This window comes from Vespa crabro, chromosome 18 (genome assembly GCF_910589235.1).
Source record: "Vespa crabro chromosome 18, iyVesCrab1.2, whole genome shotgun sequence".
In the NCBI taxonomy this organism is placed as follows: domain Eukaryota; kingdom Metazoa; phylum Arthropoda; class Insecta; order Hymenoptera; family Vespidae; genus Vespa; species Vespa crabro.
The window spans coordinates 3846432-3869898 of record NC_060972.1 but is presented as its reverse complement, the minus strand read 5'-3'; the positions used below and the strand labels follow the sequence as shown (position 1 = coordinate 3869898).

Here is a 23467-nt window from a genome sequence, read left to right as displayed (position 1 = left end):
GTGTCTCGACAGTATTGAATGGGCTCCTGGATATCCTGAAAGAGAGAATGAGATAGATATAAAAAGAGAGAGAGAGAGAATAAAAAGGACGGTGTTGTCTTCAGGACGTATACTTGAATATATCGTGGGCGCCAGGAAACATCCGTCACGTGTCAAAGTCGTGAATCACGGAACAGGAAATCTCTCAACCCTCATGACTTCCAATCAAATTTCTTTTGAAGGACCCGGAACAACGGTTAGGCGCCAGTTGTCTTATTGTTAATTAACGACTCCTTCGATGCTATCGATCGTGTCGATTGATTGTACTTAAATGTAAGATTTTAGATTCGATTTTGATCTAACTAACATTAATCTTGATTAACGCAATATTTAATAAATCTTAAATAAAATGATTAATAACATGTACAAATGTACTTGTATTATTATATCAATTAACGTGTCTATTAAAATTTATCTAATATTGTCTGATTAAAAGATTTATTCGAATAAAAAAATTGATAAATTAAGAATAAAATTAATTTTTCGGCACTGTGTGATGTTCACTTCGCGACGATTTAATGTGAACTAACGTGTAAAGGAGAAATTATACGAAGAATAAACATAAAGGTTATATTGACATTCGTCTAGGACGAATTAAATACACAGATCATACTATCTCTCTCTTTCTCCGTCTTTCTCTCATAACAAAATATACTACGTACGAAGAACAACAAAACGAAAGATCCGCGTAGTAAATTTATATTCTTATTATCTCGTAACCTTCATGATCGTTATAAAGGTTACACGCAAGATATACAAAGCAATCGCTTTCCTTTACAGTTTATTATTAACATTCGTCTAGAGCGGTACGTTGGAAGAGAATTAATGGAAAATTAGTTTAACAATTAAATCAATAAGTGTTCCTTTTTACGAATATGGATAATAGATATTTTATTTTAATTTTGATAAAATCGTACGATGTGAATGAACAATCGCGAGCAATATTGATTTATAAATAATTTATAAATAAAATTCGTATTTTTAATAGTTAGACAAAATTTGATCGAAATAGCATACTTATCTAGCATTTTCTTTTTGTACTTTCTCTTTTTCTTTCGACTTTCCGTGTAAAATCACATCGAGATCAAGTCGGTGATCGTCAAAGGTTTGTAATATAATATTTTTGGGTAGGATTGTAACACGGCACCTACTACCGGCCACATCTCCTTCCCGAAGGATAATATCGCAGAATCCTGCTGAGAACGTTTGGTCAAACAATGGAAATACGAGACTCGTCGTAGGTAGATTCTAATTGTTTTCGATGCATTAGGTTAACACGAAGTGACAAAGAAAAATTCAGCGAACTGCAAAGGAGAGAAAGAAGGAGAGACGAGAAATCGTTTGTCTTTATTGAATTTTTTAATTATTCATTATCGAAATTATTTTACAGATATGCATAATAATATATAAAGTTGTACGTAATAATTATCTTTTAAAATTAGATCATAAATATTCCTTTGAAAGGATTCAACTAATTGATTGAGTCGAAAATAATTTTCTTTCTTTCTTTCTTTTTTTTTTTTTTTTTTTATTATCTAGTTCCAACATCTATGACAGAAAAGATCTTAAAAAATGTGATATTCTCGAAAGGATTCGAAGGAAAAAGAAAAATTAAATGTTAAAACAAAGATGTTAATCAGTTTTTACAAATTTAACTTATTCGTTATTAAAATCATTCTCTCTTAATGTCATAATAATTATCTGTTAAAATTGCAACGAAATTGTGCTTTTTAAAAAGGGTTGAACATCTTTGAGAAACTAAAATTGAAAATAATTTCTAACATTTAAGAAACCCTAACTCAAACACCTGGTCTAAAGATCTTCGAAAATCTACCTATATGCAATTTTCGAAAAGAGAAAAATTACAGGTTACCTCCAAGAAGAGTTTAACGTTCGACGTTCATTCAGAGTTTCATCTTTTTGACGTTTGATACCACGATAGGTTTATATCATTTTCCGGTTTCTGTCGATGGCAAGAAAAAGCAAAAAAAAAAAAAAAAAAAAAGAAAAAAAAAAAAAGAAAATATAACCTTCGTGTCTTTTTAATTTTCTTCTTTTATTCTTTTCCTTTTCTTTTATCATCTTTATTTAATTATTAAATTTATTATTTTTTTTTGTTCTTTTTTTTTGTCCTTTTTTTTTCTTGTTTTTTTTTTTTTTTTCAAAGAAATTGCAGAAGAAGTTCGACGAATCATTTCGTTTTGCGAATGAACGACTCTATTGTTTCGTTTCCATGAATGATTTACGCACGAAATAGCAGGCATATGAATGGGCCGTTTGTGTTGCTACGAGTTTGGAATTTCATTAGGGGGAATTTCAAACGTCGAGAAGAGGAGACCCTTCGAGGGTATATGCCCTTTCGTCGAGGCGACACATTTCCCATTTTTAAGCTAATCAACGGATACACGTATAGCTCGTTGTCTCGTTTCATTTTCACAGAGAAATATCCATGCCAGGTTGTAACGAAGATATGTTGATTTACATGCAGAAACGTTTAAACGATTCCTCCTTTCTTTATTTTTTTTTCCTTTCTTTTCTTCCTTTTTTTTTTCTCTTCATTTTTCTTGTTTTCATTTTCCTTCCTTCCTTTTTTCTCTTTCTCGTCTTCATCGACATGCCATAGGACGTTTCGAAGATCGTAATCGATGGATGGATGTTTAAGCTGTTAAAGCTTTTGTGCGACTTTTTGCCACTATAACTTTTTTGTATTCATTGCTTGAAGTTTCTTTTTAAAAGTGACAAGATTCTACGTTGGATACTTCGATCGTTTTTAATTTTTATTACTTTGGCTTCGTACCGAATATATTTCTTCTTTTTCCTTTTTTTTTTTTTTTTCTTTTCTTTTTAGAGAGAGGGAGAAAGAGGGAGAGAGAGAGAGAGAGAGAGAGAGAGAAAAGACAAGAATTGAAACGGATATAAAATACGTCACGGTTTTGATTTCATTTTTCAAAATTTTATAACAATTCCAGTAATCATTGCGTTGATCATGACGTTTCAAAGTTTCTCATGATTATCTTTAAATTGCATGGCTTTCAATCGAGAGGGAGGGATGACGGAGGAAGAAAAGAAAAGGAAGAAGAGAAAAATGAGAAGACAAATGGCCCATTGAAATGGAACGAATTTTTGAAAAATTTCTATGGTTATGTAACCTTGTATTATTCACGGAAGAGACACGAAAATATAAAAAGGATTTTTCCGAGTTTGCACCTTGCAATAATTATGGTCCTAGAATGGGATGTTGAGGGTAGTCGAAAATTACATTGTAAGATAATTTTGAGTTCTAGCGAAGGAAAAGAACAGTGGTCCTTTCGGACCTGTAATCACGAGCAATTACGTAGTTTGTGTACCTCCCATTAAATAGACTTAGGACCAAGGTAGTTCAACAGTCACGGTGACCTTTCCAGATACACATATAAATATATATATATATATATACATATATATATTGAACACCTTCTTCTTTTGCTGCTCACGAGAGACGAATTTTTTAGACCGTTCTTTTCTGGAAAATTATCTAAGATCTTTCAGGAAAAAAAAAAAAACATAGTAATTTTGGTATATAATATATATTAACTTAACCATCACTTTTGGCTGTTAAAAATGTGTCTCTTCGACGTCCATTTTAGATATTTCAATTTTAAAAAGATAAAAAGAAACGAAAAAAAAAAAACAAAAACAAAAATATGCGTCTTCTTTTTATCATCACGATGGTGTCTTCGAGTGTCGAGCACGTAAAAGGGTATTTAATATCACGAAAATTTTCATGATATATACGTGTTACGCTACATTAATGATTGCGTCGAAGAATTTTATCGAGGCATTTTATCGGCAAGATAATTGGAGCGACGATCGAAGATAAATTACAACGTGATGTAATGTTAAAAGATGAAATTCCAAGAATGGCCATTTATAATACAAACTTTTACATGATATTATAAAGATGAGATGGGATCATCGATGCCTCATTAACGTCCTTAATAAGCTTCAATTTACATGAGTTATCTCGTATCGATAACCTAGAATTATCGTAAACCTGATTTTAATTCGGCTATAGTTAAGATTTTATAAGCTAGGAAAGATACATTACGTTAATAGTTTATCATAAAAAGGAATATTTGTATAAAATTTACACGAACGAATTTAAATTTAGAGAATACCATAGATCACTCCTAAAATAGTGCTGACCGTAAGACACATCTGTTTGCAAGATTGCCAATTGAAAATCGAAGGGAACGATCGATAAATTTCTTTCAATTATATAGTAGATATTTACACACACACACACACACATATATATATATATGCAGCATACGATATTAATTATTAAACGGTTATTACATCGATGATACACAATATCGGCGTTGTTACTTATCAAGGTGAGTATATGTGCTCGAGCAACACATATCGAGAATCGATTTTCCAGTCAAATCGATTGGGCGTTGCGTGTAAAATCGATCTTAAATGTATCCATATACGAGAGTGTATACACTATAATGTATACACACATATACATGTATATATATATATATATATGTGTATGTGTGTGTATATACATAAGTATATAACTTTGCTTCTCTGAATAAGTTGAAGTCATTCAATTAAACGATTCTTCGATATATTTTATATAAGAGTACGATACGAATAAAAATGAAGAAGAAAAAGAATTTAAAAGATAAGTAAATAAAATAAAAAATAAGGAAATAAAAAAGAAAAAATATTAAAAAAAAAAAAAAGAAAAAAAATAAAAGGAGCAACGGCAGGTGAAGTAACTGCTATGAGATGGCAGAAAAGAGGTGGCGGAAGAGGGGTTTAACGCGACACGTGTGCCATGACGTGTGAATTTTTACGGTGACTCCCAGGTAACGTTTAACGAAAAAAAAAAAAAATAAAAAAATAAAAAATAAAAAATAAAAAAAAATAATAAAAAAAATAAATCAAAATAAAATGAGATACAATAATAAAAAAAAAAAAAAAAAAAAATAATGGCGAACACGTCAGTTCGGCGCCCTTGCGATACCGTAAAAAGAGAACGTATAATTTACATATACTTATAGTGATTTATTTTCTTTATCGTTCATGCTTTTGAATGTGCTTTTATGGTACGAAGAAATGCTTCGACTTGAGCATATATTCTTTTCGATGATGTTTCAAAAGTTTATCTACATGTATATATATATATATATATATATATATATATATATATATCTTTTATTAATTTGTATATCATAAAATGAAAGAATGAAAACTGCTGGAAAAAATATTTAAATATATTTATATTAATTATATATATATATGGAAGGATTCGATTAAGTATGATGTTAGATTTAGAAATATGTGTAGATCTAAATCCTCTTATACTTAAACGAAAGAGGAAGTTCGTCGTAGCCCTCGTTAGTATGAATTTAATTATCATAAATTGTATATATGGAAATTGAAAAAAATCGAAATAAGTATATATATATATATATATATATATATATATATATATTTTTTTTCTTTTTTTTTTCGTAGTAGTTGTGACGATAATTATATTTTAAATATTTTATTTGTTCATAATGATTTTAATTTTTATTCAATTTTCATTAACGTTATATCGATCATTATCGATAGATTAATCCTTTTAGATTTTTGTATTGAGGCATACTCATTAATTTTCTCGAATAGGCAGCTATTTAGTAGCCTGTTACTATCTATAATATGATCTGCATATAACATATCGATCCGTCATTAATATACGATATATCATCGACCTGATTCTCCTCCAATCGGTCGTTGGCATCGTGCCATGCCGATGGCGCATTCACATAGATCATTTGAATAACAATGTCGTACACATTAGACGGATCCTAACCCTTAACACCTCCATTTAACGAACTTTCATGCAAATTCGTTCGCCTTTCTATTTTTTACTTTGACAAGTCATAATATTGAGAAGATTTCACGATTCATTTAACCGAGATTATCAAATACCGAGAAATATCTAATCCGTTTATTACATTAAAATCAATTGTTATTTAACGAGATTAGAGTTAAATTGATTTTTAAATATAATTTATGAAATAAATTTAAATATAAATATACACATGCATAAGATATCTGTTAAATGTTAAAAGTTAAGATTAAGATCCATAAAGGGGAAGAGAAATTTTGTTAATTTTCTTTCAAAAACCATTTTCGTATTTTAAATCGTATTTTAGATCTGATACCAATTTCAATGCTTAATTTTTTTTCTTTACGGTCAAAATGAAAATCTCGGCTTATAGATCGTCATAGATTTATATGTTGATATTTTTTCGTTTATTAACATACATACATATATATTAGAAAATAGACGATATATATATATATATATATATATATATATATATATATATATTGAGTTAGAAGAAACTCGATCGAATATATAAATCCCTTTTGACTTAGTCTTCCTGGTATTCCGTTCTCGACCCGGGTGGCACGGACCATATCTCTCCGTGTCGTCGTCTTTTTATTTCCTCTTCTGTTTTTTTTTTCCGCCCCCTCCCCCCTCTTTCTTTCTAAACCTTCTAACATAGCAAAATAGTCTAGAAATCGTGGTCTATTAGCATCGGAGGCGTACTTTCGAAGGTCCAGCGAAAAAAGGGCAAGGGATCGGAGGTCCTAGAAAACAGAGTCACGAAATAGCTGCATCGAAATCAGTTCCCTATATATGTGTTGTATATACGGACCACATAGAAAGATCCTTCGGGCTCTCTTGCGAGAATGTGGACGACCACAAAATGGCATATAAATTAAGGCTCGAAACCTTTTCGGGTTGTGCCTTTGTCGGATTCGCGACTTGTCCCTAGGGGGAAATGCTTTATCCTTTCGAAGGTAGAGTTTTTCGAGTTTCGATATTACGTGATCTCCTTTCTTAGAATCTTATCGAAAGAAAAAAAGAAAAAACAAAAAAAAAAGAAAAAACAAAAAAAGAAAAAAAAAAGAAAGAAAAAGAGAAAAAGAAAGAAAAGAAAAATAAGGAAAACAGAGAAAATTATTTATTTCATTCAGATCAAATCTTCATGCAAATGGTAATATTAATTGCAATTATGATTTTATTTTTTTTCTTGTTTTTTATCTTTAAAAAAAATATAAGTAAATTCAATTAGAAGTATTTATATGGGCGATTAAAAAATCTCAAACGAAACGTTCATTTCTATTATCGACATCTATTACTTTGATAATTATATAAACCTGTTAATAGAAATTTATATAGTTTTGTACAAATATTTAATCGAACGCGTATAAATGTTTATTTAAAAAAGAAAAAAGAAAAAAAAAATATATATATAAAGAAAAGATAGACAATCGATTTAATTTGTTTGCAAAGTATATACCAATAATTGTATATCTTACGAATTGTAAATAATTATACAAAATAATGATTCTTAAATTAAGAATAATGGATTGCAACAAAAATGAAATGAATTTGTTAAATGTGAATTTTCGAAAGACAGAGAGAGAGAGAGAAAGAGAGGGAGAGAGAGAGAGAGAGAGATTTTGGTAATATATGGTAGAAGGAAGAGAGACACCCGGTAGAAAGATCTCAGAGAGCGCTTTACGATCTTCTTTGCATTGCTGACTTACACATTGTGCTCGTGACTTATCGATGCAGCTTGCATGACTAGCAACGAGTCCCCCCGTTCGTAATGCAGGTTAATCGATGCACCGACCCGTGTAAAACGCCCGGCGGGATAGGCTGAACGCGCGCGCGCGCGCGAGCACACTCAATGCACCAGGGACGAAGGAAATGCATTCGGCGGACGCATTCTTATGTAACTGCTTCTTCTCGTTTCTCTTTTGCTTTCCGTTTCCGTCTTTATCTCCGAAGTAAACCATATTCCAATCTCTTATCTTTCATTTCTTTTTATTCTTTTTTTTGTTTTTTTTATTTTTCATTTTTTATTTCTTTTATTCCTCTCTCTCTCTCTCTCTCTCTCTCTCTCGATTTCCTCCTCGTCACGAAAGTTCCGCGACAAAAATATTATCTTCATATTTTTAATCTTTCGTTATAGGCATATTTTCTTTTTTTTCTTTCTTTTCTTTTTTTTCTTTTTTTTTCTTTTTTTTTTTTTTTGTCAATAGTCCATAACGAATATTCCTCGATATTACTGACATAAGATATAGTTTGTTTGTTTGTTTGCTTGTTTGTTTGATTGTTTTTCTTTTTTTTCTTTCTTTCTTTTTTTTTTTTTTTTTTTCACTAAGATCTTCACTTCCTCTCTTATCGATGTTTCCTTATGTTTTATTTGTATGTTATTTGATTTCTTTTTCCTTCTTTTCTTTTTTTTTTTTTTTTTTTTTTTTTTTTTTTTTTTTTTTATTAAGTTTAACCTTTTCAAATAAATTTCTTAAGGTGTTGTATAGATTTGGAAAAAAAAAGTGGAAAGAAAAGTTTGTGTGTCGAATCCGGAAATGAGATAACGTATAAATTTACGATTGCGAATAACTTTCGAAATTCGCAAGAAAATCGAATGTACTTTTTCGAAAGAGAGAGAGATCTCCTTCCTTTACAAGAATTACCATCTGGCGAAGTTCGCTTACGAAGCAGATTCGATATCGATAAATCGCACTGATCGTCGACACGTTCGTGTCATGAATTTTAATTTTGTCGATGGTACGAAACGATATATATATATATATATATATATATATATATATATATATTTTTCTTTTTTATTTCTCTCTCTCTCTCTCTCTCTCTCTCTCTCTCTCCCTATCTTTTATTTTGTATTTTTTCATTGAGTAGAAGTGAGCATACGTTAAGATATATAGTGTATCGTGAAAAATCGAGGACGAATATCGGGAATGACAAGGCGATATTTAGACGATCTTCATGAATTTTAATATCCTCCCTAAGTAACCCTTTTTGGGTCTTTCAGGACCGCTATTAGGTCGATTCAAATGTAACATCGAACATCCTTGGTCCCAGCTCGATCGTCGCGCATTTTAATGTCTGTTGGAATAAAAGAAGGGTTCCCTTTTACAAGGCAAGCCATGGCGCCTTTATGTCTCCATGCAGATGCTTCCTGCTTGCGAATCAAAATGACTCGCCAAAAAGAAGGAAAGAAATGAAAGAGAAAAGAGAAAGAAAGAGAGGAAGGTGTAAGGAGGGCTCCATCGAAATTTTATTGTATCTAAACGGTCGAAACGGTTACCATTAAAACTTTCTCTACTCCTTTTTTTTTTTTCTCCTCTCTTTTTCTTTCTTCTTTTTTTTTTTTTACGACGGTTATCGAGCTTTATTAGCGCAGAGTCATCGTGAGAAGAGAGACAGAGATACTTTTAATAATTCTAATGGTAGGCAAGTTTCGTTACTATCGCCTTCTGTAACGTCAATGATCGATTGCTTGTAAAAAAAAAAAAAAAAAAAAAAAAAAAAAAAAAAAAGAAGAAAAAAAAGAAAAAATGAAGAAGAAAAAGAAGAATGAAAGAAAGGGTCCTTCATATTTTCTTCGATGTTTAGTCATGCATAATATTTCGACGAACAGATTATACTTTAACATTTTACGTTTCTACATTGTTAAATATCGTATTAAATGCTACGGGATTTGTCGCTGATCGTTTTAAATCGATTCTTTCGCCGGTGTTGTAAATTATTCTTTTTCTTTTTTTTTTTTTTCCTTTTTTTGTTCTTACCGATATATTCTTTTGCAAGTAAGATCGATTATGTTTTATTTACTGTCTTGACTTGTGTCTTTCTTTCTTTTTTCTTTCTTTTTTTTTTTTTTTTTTTTCCATCGAGTTCGTTTAAAATCTCTTCGGCGATTTCGAACGAATAATATATTTTTAATAAATTTCATTAGAATAAGAGGAAAAAAAAAATCAAGTAAATATATTGAAATATTATCTTTTATTACGTTCATCCTTTAGAACTTGTCCATGGTGTATTACGAATGAGTGATTAAAGATTTAAGAAATCATTAATTTATTACCATCTTCGCGAACATGTAAAATATATACATATATAAATATATATACATAGTTTGGAATATGTATATATATATATATATATATATATATATATATATCGATTACGATACTCGACGTCGATTTTTTTGTCATTAATCAAGTCCCTTGTCTCTTGGAAATTCGCATTTATTTCGATCCCGTTTTGCACACCGTAAAGTTGTCGAAGGTGAGAATTAAGCCGTGGCGATCTTATAAATTTCAACAGGTTTGCGAGTGAGTGTCGAAATGATGTAATCTACGTCGTCTTTCATAAATTGCCTTTTAACAAAGCTTCGCTCGGAGATTCGTGTATGCGTAAACGCGAAGGAGAAGCAAAAGGGATTTCACCTGCCGGTGCCGAGAAACGAGAGCGAAGCTTTAACCATAATTTAATAACCGATTCTTTCTTGTCTTTAGTTTCGAGCGGCTTCTCTCTCTCTCTCTCTCTCTCTCTCTCTATCTCTCACTTACTCACTCACTCACTTTTTTTTTTTCCATTGAAAAGAAAGAGAAAGAAGAGGCAAAGTTAAGAACGCGAGTTCGACGAGTCTAAAACCCGAAACATCTTCTCTTTCTCTCTCTCTCTCTCTCTCTTTTTTTTTTCTGCACATAAATAAGCGAACGGAATTACAATAATCCGATCCAATTAAAGGCAAAATTTATAGTCGCACAAAAAGCGCGTAGACTGGCTCAGGGCTGGCCGTGGAAAAGATTTGCATTTCGAAATTTGCAAGCGTAATTTTGAATTTGCTTAATAGCCTCGACGAAGGAAGGAACGCTTCGAGCTTAGCGTAGGCACGTAATAGAATCCATTTTCATATTTCGAGGGGCCCCCCCTACGCGTGTACCGCCGCGGCTTTTGCTATGCACAACGGGCTGCTTTGAACGCTGCCGCGCGTTCGCCATCGTAAATTTCCTTCAGTCGATCCCATCGTTTTTATCTTTTTCTCTTCTACTTTGTTTCTCTCTTTTTCCTTTTTTCTTCTCTTTTTTTTTTTCAGTTTATCTCACTTTTACTTATCTTTCCGCAACTTTAGGACATTTAGCTTGTTATCTATACAACTTGGCCGAATATTTGAATCTTGAAATTTTTTCATTGTTTCCTTTTTATTTGTTTCTTTTTGTTTATCTTCTTCTTCTTCTTCTTCTTTCTTTCTTTTTTTTTTTTTTGTCGAAGTAACAAAATTATTTCTCTCTCAAATATCTTTTTCTTCGATTAAAAATTTGATAACGATAAGTAATATAATAAAATCTCAAGGATGAAAATTGTTATTATATCATGTCGATTGTATTATCTGGTGTTATTATTTGAATCGTCAAATATTTGAATTTTCTTTCAAATAATAACGAGCTATTTTCTTAATTGAAATGCCGCCGAAAATATTCGAGAATATCCTTCGATTCTGAAAATAAGCCATACGATAAGTAAAGATAATAAAAACTCGATGGAAATTGTTATTATAATAGGTCGATAATATCCTACTTAATTGATTCATTTTATTACTTTTTTTTCTCTCTCCCTTTTTTTTTTTTCTTAATCTTTTTATTTCTTGATTTCTCATCACATTCCCCTATTATTCTCAGCTTTGGTGAGATCAAGTTTTAACAATTATCATCGTCGCAAGAGGAGCATTGAAAAATCATCCTTCGAATTTGCACGCCGAAACTGAAACTTAGCGTATTAGCATATATTATATTTGGGCAAGGTAACCGGCACACTGCAGACACATACACACACACAAATATGCACTGTAGGACCCTCCATTTCATTCGCTTAATCCTTGTCTTTAATGTCGTACATTTAGCGCTAAAGGAGCTAAAGGGACGCTATAAATTGCCAATCGTAATATTTCGATCTTTTCAAGCTCGAAAAGATTAAGAAAAGATTAAGTGATCAAAATTTCAAACTGCACCTTGCAAAAACTTTAACTCCTTTATTTCAATGATCATTTCATTTTATCGATCATATTAATTCAAATTTCTAATATCTTTTTTATTTCAATAATAATCCTTCTTTTTTTTTTTGTTTCGTGCTTAAGGATTAAAGAAACAAAAAAAGAAGAAAAGGAACAAAAGGAAAAGAAATGAAATTTCCTTTAACTCGAATTCATTTTCTTTTCCCTCTATTTTTGTTTTTTTCCCCTTTGAGAATCTACACATTATCTTTGCCAATCATAATTCTTACTTTCTTAGATTGAACCATCGACAAAAACGTAATATTTTACGTAGAAATCGAGTAATAAGTAGAATACTTATCAGCGTTGGAATGTTAATCAGCTTATGAATGATCCTCGATAATGAACATTTTCGGATAATAACGAACGAATTTTTCACCTCTGTCTTTTAGACTTATCCTTGGAAAAATTTCAACGATTTCTTTTTCTCTTCTTTTACTCTCTTCTCTTTCTGCAAGAAAAAAAAAAAAAAGAAATGAAAAGAAGATAGGTACGAGGTCCCTTTTTTCTTTTTTTTTTTTTTCAAAGTATTTCTCGAAAGCGAAGGAATTTTCGATACGAAGAATGTTGGAAATTGAAGTTGAATAATTGAAACGTTAGTTTGCATATTGATTCTATTGTTTCGATGATTCCCACGATAATTTATTCTACGTTCTTAAAAGAGAGAGAGAGAGAAAGAGAAAGAGAGAGAGAGAGAGAGAGAGAGAGAGAGGGGAGTAGTATGGGTCGCATTCGAATCTTTCGCATTAATTTTATTTCGTATTGAAGAGGACACGGAATTCGAAACGTTTGAAGAATTTGCCGATTCGAGGACCCCTCGAATACGTCGTGCTCGTTACGTCCCTGGGATAAAATGTTCTTCGAAGAGAGATTCTTTCTCTCTCTCTCTCTCTCTCTCTCTTTCTTTTTCTTTCCTCCTCCCTAAAATGGGCACGCATTGTTTGGTCCTCGAACACCGTGTCGATGGTTTAAATGCGATCTTAAATCTCGCGTAATGTGTCTCATCTGTATATACGTACATGTATGTGCACACCAACTGTGATCCCGGTCGTTGTTTTCTCTTTAATGGAATGAAATAACAACATTAAGAGAAAAAAAAAAAAAAAAAAAAGAAAAAAAAAGAGGAAGAAAAAAACCAGAACAAAAAAAGTAAGAAAAGGAAATTGAAACGACTTGGTACAACTTGGTGGTCGATATCTCGTTCTCGATATAAAGAATACGACGAATTAATCTTCGAAAAATGATAAATCGTTTGACCTATAGTTTCGATAGAAAATTTTTTATTCGTAATTGAAAACTAAAATCCTTCTTAGGGAGGGATTTATTTTTATTAATAAATGATTAATTTAAATGCAATTGTATTTATTTTTTTTTGAGCCTTGAGAGATTTGTACGAATTCGTGTCGTTTGAGTTTCAGTGGCACAGCTGGTGCGTGCAGATCCATAGGATATATCGCAAGAGGATCTAGAGCTCTTCAGGATCCAAGAGTAGGATCCTTTAGATCGAGACGAGATAACGTTGGAAACCCTGTGGATTATGCCTGTACGATGTTGTCGTACGGTGCCGTTAAAAGTCTTCCATTGTCGCCCTCATTGTATACCTTGTCGTCGGCCACGTTCACGGAAAAATATTTAGTCTTTATTTTTCACGATTCCAACCTACGGACATCTAAACATTCCTCTCTTCGTTCTTCTCTCACCTTACTAGGATTTTTTTCTTCTTTTCTTTTTTTTCCCCTTTTATATATATATATATATATATATATATATATATATATATACTAATATAGCTTGTTTATAAGAATAAACATTCTGGAGTTAACTTTGAAAATTATCTTCCTTTACGTTCCGTTGAATATTTTAACGTGAAAGTCTGTGCTCTATAAAATCTCCCTTAGAAAAGCATTACTTCCGCCTTTAGAGCTTTATGGCCAACTATAAAAGGAGGACACACATTTTCAGGGCCCTTAACACGAGCTTTAAATTTCCTAACCAAACGTAGAAAACTCATGCCGAATTGTGGTTTTATTTTAACGCGAGTTAGAACAGGCTCCCGGACTTTTGAGTATAACAGGGAGGATTCCTTTTTACGAGCTGGTCGTACGTGCCTTTAGGAAAGACATTTAGAACTTTAATTACTCTACGAAGGAAGTACGGATCGTTCTTTCACGTTAATTTTCGTCTCGAATATCTAGTCAAGATCGTATTCAACCATTAAGTAAATATATAGGAAATTTCTGTCATAAATTTCGTGTATTCTATCACATTAGAGAGATTTTTCTTTTAGATATTGTTAATTTATTGTATATCTTGATTTGTATTATTAAATATATACTCTCTTTAGAAAGTTTAATTTAAGGAAAGAAAAAAAAAATATATATATATATATATATATATATATATATAAAATAATTATCATTACTATATCCCTAATAACAAGAATTTAATATTTAAATGAATTAGATTATTTGTTTCAATTAGTTTGTTGGATATATCTAGAAAAAAAAAAGAAAAGAAAAAAAAAGAAAAGAAAAAAGAAACAAAGAAATTTAGCTTTCACTTTGTTCAATAGAAACTGGCACGATCTTAAATTATATGTAGTAAATCGATAAGAATCTAATGAGTTTATAAATTGTTTCTAACGCAGAAGAAATAAATAATCGATTCTCTCGTGCTCACCAGAAAACATAAACTTCCGCATTAAATAATTCTCAGTATATCTATGTACCTTTGTATACGTGTAAATTCGAGAATCGATTCGAAGTGCAATTAACTCTCGCGTACAATTCGCTTGTTAAGTCATGAGATATCTGATCATAGAAAAGATATAGAATGTTTTGCCGGTGAGTTTATCATCAATGAGATCAAGTTATCCGTGAAAGGGCGGATACACTCGAGTAACTTCAGAAATTGTTTGGCATCGTTCAAAGTGGCCGCGCTTCTTTCGAAATTCAATACTTTTAAGGATCATCGAGTCGATCCCAAACGTTTTTCATGGACCAATCAAGATCTTTTAGATTTTTATCCCCGTAACACGGAAATCTTTTGTTCGTGATAGTTAGAGGAGAAAGAGAGAAAGTTTTTTTTTTTTTATTTTTTCTTTTCTTTTTTTTTTTTCCTCTGGTAAGATAAATCTAACAGATAAATCTTCGATTAATTTTATAAGAAATATATCAGATCATTTTATTGCTTATGAAATTAATTTCTCGATCATCCTTATATCTTGAATTCTTCGATGTACGATTTACTTTTGAAAATTTGTAAAAATGTATATATATATATATACACAATATATTAGTCTATTTAATAGATTCTATGATATTAATTCTGTTAAACGTTAAATGTATTTATTCTACAAATATTAAATCCATATAATTATAGGATTAATCCATTAAAATCTATTATGTGTACTATTATATTTAAATATTATGTAAATTAATAGATTTAAGAAGATAGTTTCAGTTAAGTTCTTGAAAATATCTGTAAAAAAAGATGGAATATATTTATTTGATATATCTCGAATGGTGATAGAGTTTCGCCAATAAGGTGTCGCGACGAAAATTGTCACGCTCTGGGCAAGTATGTTATCTGATCGGTCGTCAACGTGACCGGTCACGTCATTGAGACACCCACGCTTCCTACAGATAACTATCTCAAGATATCCGGCTATAGAACTGCAAGATATCGTTGGAGAACTACACTTTAGATATGTTTCGTTTATCTCGAGGGATACTGTTATGTCTACACCATGAATGATCCGCAAACTCTCCAAGTGGACGATCTTCTTTATTTGTGTTGTTATTTCAAACGAGTCTCGATATTCTTCGTTGGTCATAAACTTTTCATCTTCTTTGTTACTATACTTTGACATTATCAGCTTGTCATTTCAAATAGTAAATGATGATAAGCTAAAAGAAAAAAAAAAAAAGAAATAAAATCTAACACGTATACGTGTTTTATTTAAAATATAAAATATGTCATTTTTAAATAGATCTAAATTGAAAATATTTGTTCGTATTTTCATATTTATCTCGATATGTATAATTATTATTTAAACTTTTACATATCGATATATATTTTTATTAAACGAGTATCGACGTTAATAATGTATTTTAAGCTGAAATACAGAGTAATAATTCGAAAGAGTGAAAAAAGGAGGATAGAAAGTTTGTGGTTGAGACTCGTACGAGGAGAAAGAAGAGTAGGAGTAGAAGAGGTCGCGGGCCACAAGCAGAAGAAGAGGAAGAACACAATGGAGGGTTCCGTGAGGCCCCCTGGTGGGTCCCGCGGACGCCACAAACCTTATCCGTTGAGATCTATGGGGTAAGGTACTAGGGTCCAGAGGCCCTGTTAGAAATATCGCACCGACCGATCGCAGATAGGACTGAGATAACGTTAACCCCACTACTTTCACCTTTTCACCGCGTGCGCGGACAGAGACGAGTTGGTGGGGAGGGATTAAAAGCAGCTGCCATGAAGCTACGGGCACTACTTTACAATAAGATCTACGCTTGCAACAAATTCGTCCATTTAAGAGATAGATCCTGACGTCTTCGTCACGATGACAACGTGGGATTTCGCGTCTCCTTTGATTTTTTTCTTTTCTCTTTTTCCTTTTCTTTTTTTTTTTTTTTTTCCTTTTTCCTTATCGTCCATAAAGATGTCGAGAGCGTTTCGTCTGAAAAGCATATTTTAATTTTGAAATATGGTTCAGTACATCTTGCCAAATCTTCTTGTTCATTGGCGTTAAGGGTGCGAGAGAAGATCTTTTTTTTTTCTTCTTCTTTTCCTTCTCTTTGATCGATATTAAAAATTTCTTTCGTACAAATTTTGATGATTTCTTTTATATACATTTTATATTGTATATTTGTATGCTCGTAATAAAGGAACAGTTGTGAGTACTATTTATGTTAATTCATATTCCGAAGGATTATTTAAAGAGTACGTCCATTACAAATGTTTTAAATGAAAGTAAATCGAAGGATTAACTTACGTATTAAGGTTGTGTGGCTGTCGTTGAAGTATCTCAAAATAACTTCAAGCTCACGATGTCAATTCGTTGGCCTTCAAGTAGAGTATCTCTTGTGGTAAACGAAGTATATAAATACCTGAACGATCATGTCTCTCTCCTTGCAGGTTATCATTTTGCACGATAGTTAGCGGACACCTGCGCGATAGGAATGTCTGGATCCTCGAGGGCACCTTCGAGGAATTTGCACCGTAAGGGGGCTGATCGATAGTTGTGCGATCTACAAATGATCGACGTGGATTTCGATGAGAATTCCTATCGAGTCTCACACTTGCTTTTTTCCCTTTGAACATTTCTCTCGGGATCTTTTTCAACGTCATTTAGAAGATAATTCGAGAAGATGAATTTTTTTTCAGATTAAACGAAGAATTTTTAAATTCGATTGATTATTATTTAACATGAATATCATTTAAGAATTTCAACATTTTATTATCACAATTTGATTTTCAATTATAGATCTTTAGCTTGATTCAAATAATTTTACGTACCAATATCATTTCATAGATACAGATTTATCATATATATAGTATAGTAAAGAATTGAGATTCGATTGAAAGTAAATATAAATTGAACGTCCTATAACAATTCGTTCTACTTTCTTTAACTATCGATCCATTGTTCTCTACAAATCGAAATAAAAAAGTTTCTCAAGAAGATTCATAAAAATCAAACGATGGAGAAATTACTATAAACTTAGATAATTTATCTCAGAAGTAAGTGTAAATCGAATATCCGTTTCACTTTCGAAGGTTGGAACGCGTCAGATTGATCGTACTGATAATTTGATATTAATTGCTGGACTACCGGTAGGGGGGCGTTCGATTTTGACGCGGTTGGACAAATGAGAAAGAGAGAGAGAGAGAGAGAGAGAGAGAGAGACAGGAACAGAGACAGTGATAGATAAATAGATAGATAGATAGATAGATAGATAGATAGATAGATAGATAGAAAGAGAGACAGGCGAGTCATTCGAGTTAATACGCGTCTACTACAAGAGAGAGAGAGAGAGAGGGACAATATAGGAGATCGCATAGTTTGGTTCGTAGCACAGGTGAAGAAGAACTCTCTCTCTCTCTCTTTTTCTCTCCTTCTTTCTCTCCTTCTCTTTCGTCATTAGTGGCCCTAACGCTTAATTACAGAGATCGGATTCATCGGTCGCTCGCATTAGTCCTTTGACATCGTCCCATGGCCTAGCAACGGCCAACTTTCGTTTCATCTCGCCGAAAATATTAATTTTCACCCGTTGCGAGCACTCTCCGAAGAAGAGAGAGATAGATAGGTAGACAGAGAGAGAGAGAGTGAGAGAGAGAGAGAATGAAAGAGAGAGGAGATACGAAAGAGGCCGCACTTAACGAGGAATAAGGATGACTTAACGCCCTGGATGGTCGAGGTAGCGAGAATAAGGGGAACGTAAATACCCGCTCTTTTGAATTATTATCTCTGCACTATACCCCCGAATCACCGATCATTATTTACAAAATTATGTTCGCGTACCATGAGTCCTTCCAACTTGCTCTCTCTCTCTCTCTTTTTTTCTTTCTTTCTTTCTTTCTTTCTTTCTTTCTCTCTCATTTACTCGTCCGTTAATTATGCTTCTGAACCGATCCCTAAAGTTCCTACCGAAAAGGGTTTTGCGCTTTGCCGCCAGTTGTGTATCAGTGTAATTAACGAAAAATGTCTTTATAGTTTAATTTAGTAGCCGTTTCTGAACAACTAACCCTTTAAATCCATCGTTCGTAATTAGTACGTATCAAGTCCGCTTATTTAATCGTTGAGCGATTCCCTTTACGACGTTACATTATTCTTCGAATTTCGAGGATTAATTTTTCCTTTGATATCGTTCAAACGATCGTTCGCACGAATTTTAAGTTTTTCGAATATGCAGATACAGGCAGTAATGATTGGAAAAACGTTTAACGTTTATTATAAGTTATACGTTTTCAAGAAAATATATTCGTTTAATTATTTGAATTATTTTGATGAAAACGAAACAAATTTTGTAATGTTTTCTTGCAAAAGAAAGAAGAAAAAAAAAAAAACAAATCATTAGGTACTCGTGAATAAACGAGTATGCGTTACAAATGACGTTTAATTCATTAATTTAGACAACGATACGATTGCAAAAACAAAAAAAGAAAAAAGAAATGAAAAAAGAAAAACGAAAAAAGAAAAATTATTAAATGCTCGAGAATAAGTAAGTATTCATCTATTTACGTGTTATCATAAGCAATATTTAAATAATTAAAATTAAACTTTTGATTGTATTTGATAAGATAAAAAATAAAAATTAGTAGTATTTCATTGTGAAAAGTTTACTCGTAAAAGTATCGTAAGTCAAATCGATAGAAGAGATCTAAACTAAAGTTGAGTCACGATTCAACATTGTGTCCGTTTCGCGTGCCCTTTCAAAGAAGATCGTCACGGTCAAGAGCAGCGCTCGTTCCGTGACTTGCAAAGAACGACTTGCTTTCTGCGAGAAGAGGAGAAGATGATCTTCGATTCCAACGTCATCCATCAGGTGCGTTTGCTCGATCGGTCATGCATGTCCTTCGTCTTATCTCGATTTCGTTTGATACCTTATCCCTTAAATATCCAATTTGTATTTTTTCTTTTTTCCCTTTTTTTTCTTTTTTTTTTTTTTTCTTCTTCTTTCTTTCTTTCTTTTTCCTATTCTAATCCTAATTTTCATAATGCGAATCAATGGTTTACATTTCGAATCTATGCTTATTCATGCAATGTAACGATAGATCTGTAAGGGCAAGTATGAAATATGAATGAACGAAGTTTAATTAACAATGTAAATTGTAATAAAGCAATTGATTTATAATAAACTATGTAATAAATTTACAAATATCAATTTTCTTATTGAAAAAAAAGATATATATATATATATTTATTTTGTTTACTTCGGAATATATCGTAATGTTTTTCTCCAACAATAACGATTCAATAAGTTCACGTATATGAAAGTGTAACGAATCATTGATCGTCGTGAAGTTGACACGTAACGAGTGATAAGAAGGAGCAATTTCGAGCCCTCAGGTGTGTCACAATTTATCGTCTGACGATCTTCGAAAATTATACATCGAGCTAATCCGGTTTTCTTGTAAGTGCGCATCAGCCGTGCGGATACCTACGATTACGTTCGAACATCTTTACGGTTCTATACGTGCGAGACGGCCTATAACAAATCCATTACCAGAGTCACTTTGTGTGTTGCAGAAATCGAAGTCTCTCCGTTCACTTAAGGCGATTTCGATCTATCTATCGATCGATCGGTCGGTCGATCGATCGATCGATCGATCGAATCAACTTTCTTCGAAGAAATGTTTTTCTTCTTCTCGTACGTTCGCTCTTTTTTTGCAATTTTTAAAATTAATCCTTCTGCAATGTCATATAATTTTGAAGTTAATTTTATTAAAAATCATAGTTATTTTCTCGCTATTAAATTTTATTTATTCTTAATACCAGGATGAGTTTTATGTTATTATAATATAGATGCGAAAAAAAAAAAAAAGAAAGAAAGATCGTATAGGATTAACTGTGTAATTAAATGACAATGATTAAAAAAAAGAAGGTATATACAAATTATAAGAAGGAACGTGCCAAATTTTAATTTACACAAAAATATAATAGTACAGTAAAATTGCAAAGTATATGTAAGTATACCATAAGTTTTATTGGTTTTAGATATGGGGGAAAAAAAAACATTGGGTAACAGAGAGTTAAATTATATTCGATGACAATTTTCTTTTTTCTTTTTTTTCAATTTTCAAGTTCGACTCGAAGTTTACGAATATTACTGAAAGAATTTTGAAACGAAATTCTTTGTGTTATTCCTTTTTCTTTTATTATCGAAGAGAAACTCTTTTTGCCATTTTGGAAAAAGAGATCCTTCGCTTTATGCGAATGATCGGTCGCCTCGACAGCTGTGAGACAATGGACCAACATAGGTAGCACCTTGCATCACACCCTTTGCACTTTCAGTTCTGACCCTTATTGTTCCACCAACAAAGAAAGACTCTTGAGAATAGAATAGTTCAGTGTTCACTATCCGCAAAGACCATACCTACCTTTTTCATTTCTATCTCGTCAAAGTTTCATTGTCCGTTTTCTCGAATATTTGAAAATTCTTTCGACATCTGGACCATTGAAAATGATCCGTTAGTCGCGAAGTCACGCTTCTCATTGTAACTCGTGCGTTTATTTTACAATACAAATATTCTCATATTTTAGGATAGTCTCCAATATTTTTGCATTTTTCTTTTTTTCTTTTTTTTATGCTGATCAGACGCAACGCATGCATTTTCATATTTAGTACCTTGGGACGAGTAAATTGTATATACCAATAAGAAAATTGAATTTGTTCAGCATGACAATTTGAATGTATAAAATATAAATTATATCTTTATTCGTCTTTTCATCAAATGTAATAAAATACGTACTCTCTTATTGAATATTTCGATATTCTTATATTTTCAATTATTTCTTTAATATTTCAATTAAAATAATACAATAGAAAGTTTTAAATATATTTAAAAAATAATTAACATCTCGTTCATCTTCTATATATATACCGTGATTCATTCAGTGATGTATTTAAGATGATTGGAACTAGTAAAGAATAAAATAAAATTTGATATCGTAATTTGAACGATGTAGATTGGTACGACGAAGTCGATCATTTTAACGTGGCCAATAGCAAGGGAGGTAGAGCTTTCGTGAAATTCAATGAAATCGATTTGGGAACACGCGATCGAGGTAATGCTTGGTTCTAAGACGATATTAAAGGGCAGAAGAAAATTTCCGACGGTTTATCTCGTTTCTTGTATGCAGAGCACGCCGACGCGCTTTTGGGGTACGTGCCGTTTAGTTCCAAATACATCGAGTAATATCGGGTAATGGTGTATAACGAGGCACCCGTTTAGCCGGTCTATATTTTCGCCTGCTTTTCGAAGGACAAGGACGTGGGCTGTTAAAAAAAGAGAATTCCTCGTATATATGTATATATACATATATATTTTTATATTCTACTTTCTTTTTAACAATAACGCGATAGGCATTGTCGATACGTTTCTATAATATTTTATCAAATGTCAATTCGATTGATATTAACATTTCACGATTTAATTGACATATATCACGAGATTAACCATAAGTCTTAGGCCATTCTAATTATTCCTCAGATCTGATAGAATGGATCATTTTGATTCGTCAAAATGATATCACTTAATATGATTATCGTTCGACAATATTCTCATATATCGTATATTGATTATTTAGACAAAAAAGAAAAAAAGAAAAACTTTTAGTCTATTGTCATTTTCATACCTTCTCGTACTCTGCCATATAATATACCTTGAATAATAAAGATTCAATCATACTTCTTAACCATCTGGTTTCATCTTACTTACTCGAGGATAGCATAGTAGAGAAGGAGGGATTCTTGGTAAAGAGACTATCGTCCCGCCTCCTGTCGCATAAAATCGATGAGGATAAGCTTGAGAAGCAGGTTAATCGAATCTCTCACGACTTCTTACACCGAACGTTACCACTTTGTTCGGGAGGTGCCAATACTCTGAGAGCCAGCTGCTTTCTTCTCTCTCTTTCTCTTTCTCCTTTTCTTTTTGTCTATCTCTTTCTATCTTACACAAGGAAACCTACCATTTAGGACATTGGTGTTGAGATTATCAACAGGTTTGAGAGTGGCAAACGCACGTTGTTGCTTTTTGAGAGACGAGGTGGTGCGATTTGGCGGAAGGTGAGTAAATTAATGACACTGAATCGGTAGATCGAAAAGGATCGAAAGGATCGAGAAAGGATCGAGGACGAAGGGACTTCGTCGGCTTCGATTTTCGGCTGCCGCGTATCGAAGCGAGGGAAGGGCCGAGAGGCGTACAATTAGCCCTCGTTTAGGGGCGTTTAGGCCGCCGCTTATCGCTGCCATTACTGTTATTATCGACTTATTACGTTCAGGCTCTCTCCATTCTTGGCCTGTGTATCGCCACGCTCGTGGAGAATCGACATCGTTGCGGTGGCTCTCTCTCTTTCTCCTTTTTATTATTTTTATTATTACTCTCGTATATACACCTTTTCTATACGTGTCGATATGTACCATCTTGAGAACGTTATTACGACATACCGGAACGTTCTCTGTTGTACTTACTACTCGATTGATAGGTCATTTTTATGAAATTATCTCATAGTTACGTTCTTAGACCTTTATACGTTTCGAAATCGATGATAATGAATGAGTAAAGGCGGCTCGTTATAAAATAGATTTTTATAATACATTAGTTTTAAACATTTTTAAATCTATCGTAATATAATTTATAATTTGTCAGATTGGTTATTTAAATTACGATTTTTGCTTTTGATAAATTTGTTTCTTTTCTTTTTTTTTTTTTTCTTTTTTTTTTTTTTTGAAAATTGTTTCATTAGACATTAGATAATAGATCGCTATAAGTGATTACGC

General features: G+C 32.2%; 1 long non-coding RNA gene across 1 annotated transcript in view; it reads right to left on the bottom strand.

The window, feature by feature from the left end:
* LOC124430323 overlaps positions 1–411 on the bottom strand; it is a 939-nt gene extending 528 nt beyond the window's left edge. The window contains exons 1-2 of the long non-coding RNA XR_006943728.1: positions 114–411; positions 1–35 (exon numbers count right to left, since the gene is read on the bottom strand). The exon at positions 1–35 is cut by the window's left edge and continues 528 nt beyond it. This is a non-coding gene — a long non-coding RNA (uncharacterized LOC124430323). The remainder of the gene's footprint in view (positions 36–113) is intronic.
* Between the last annotated feature and the right edge of the window lie 23056 nt (positions 412–23467).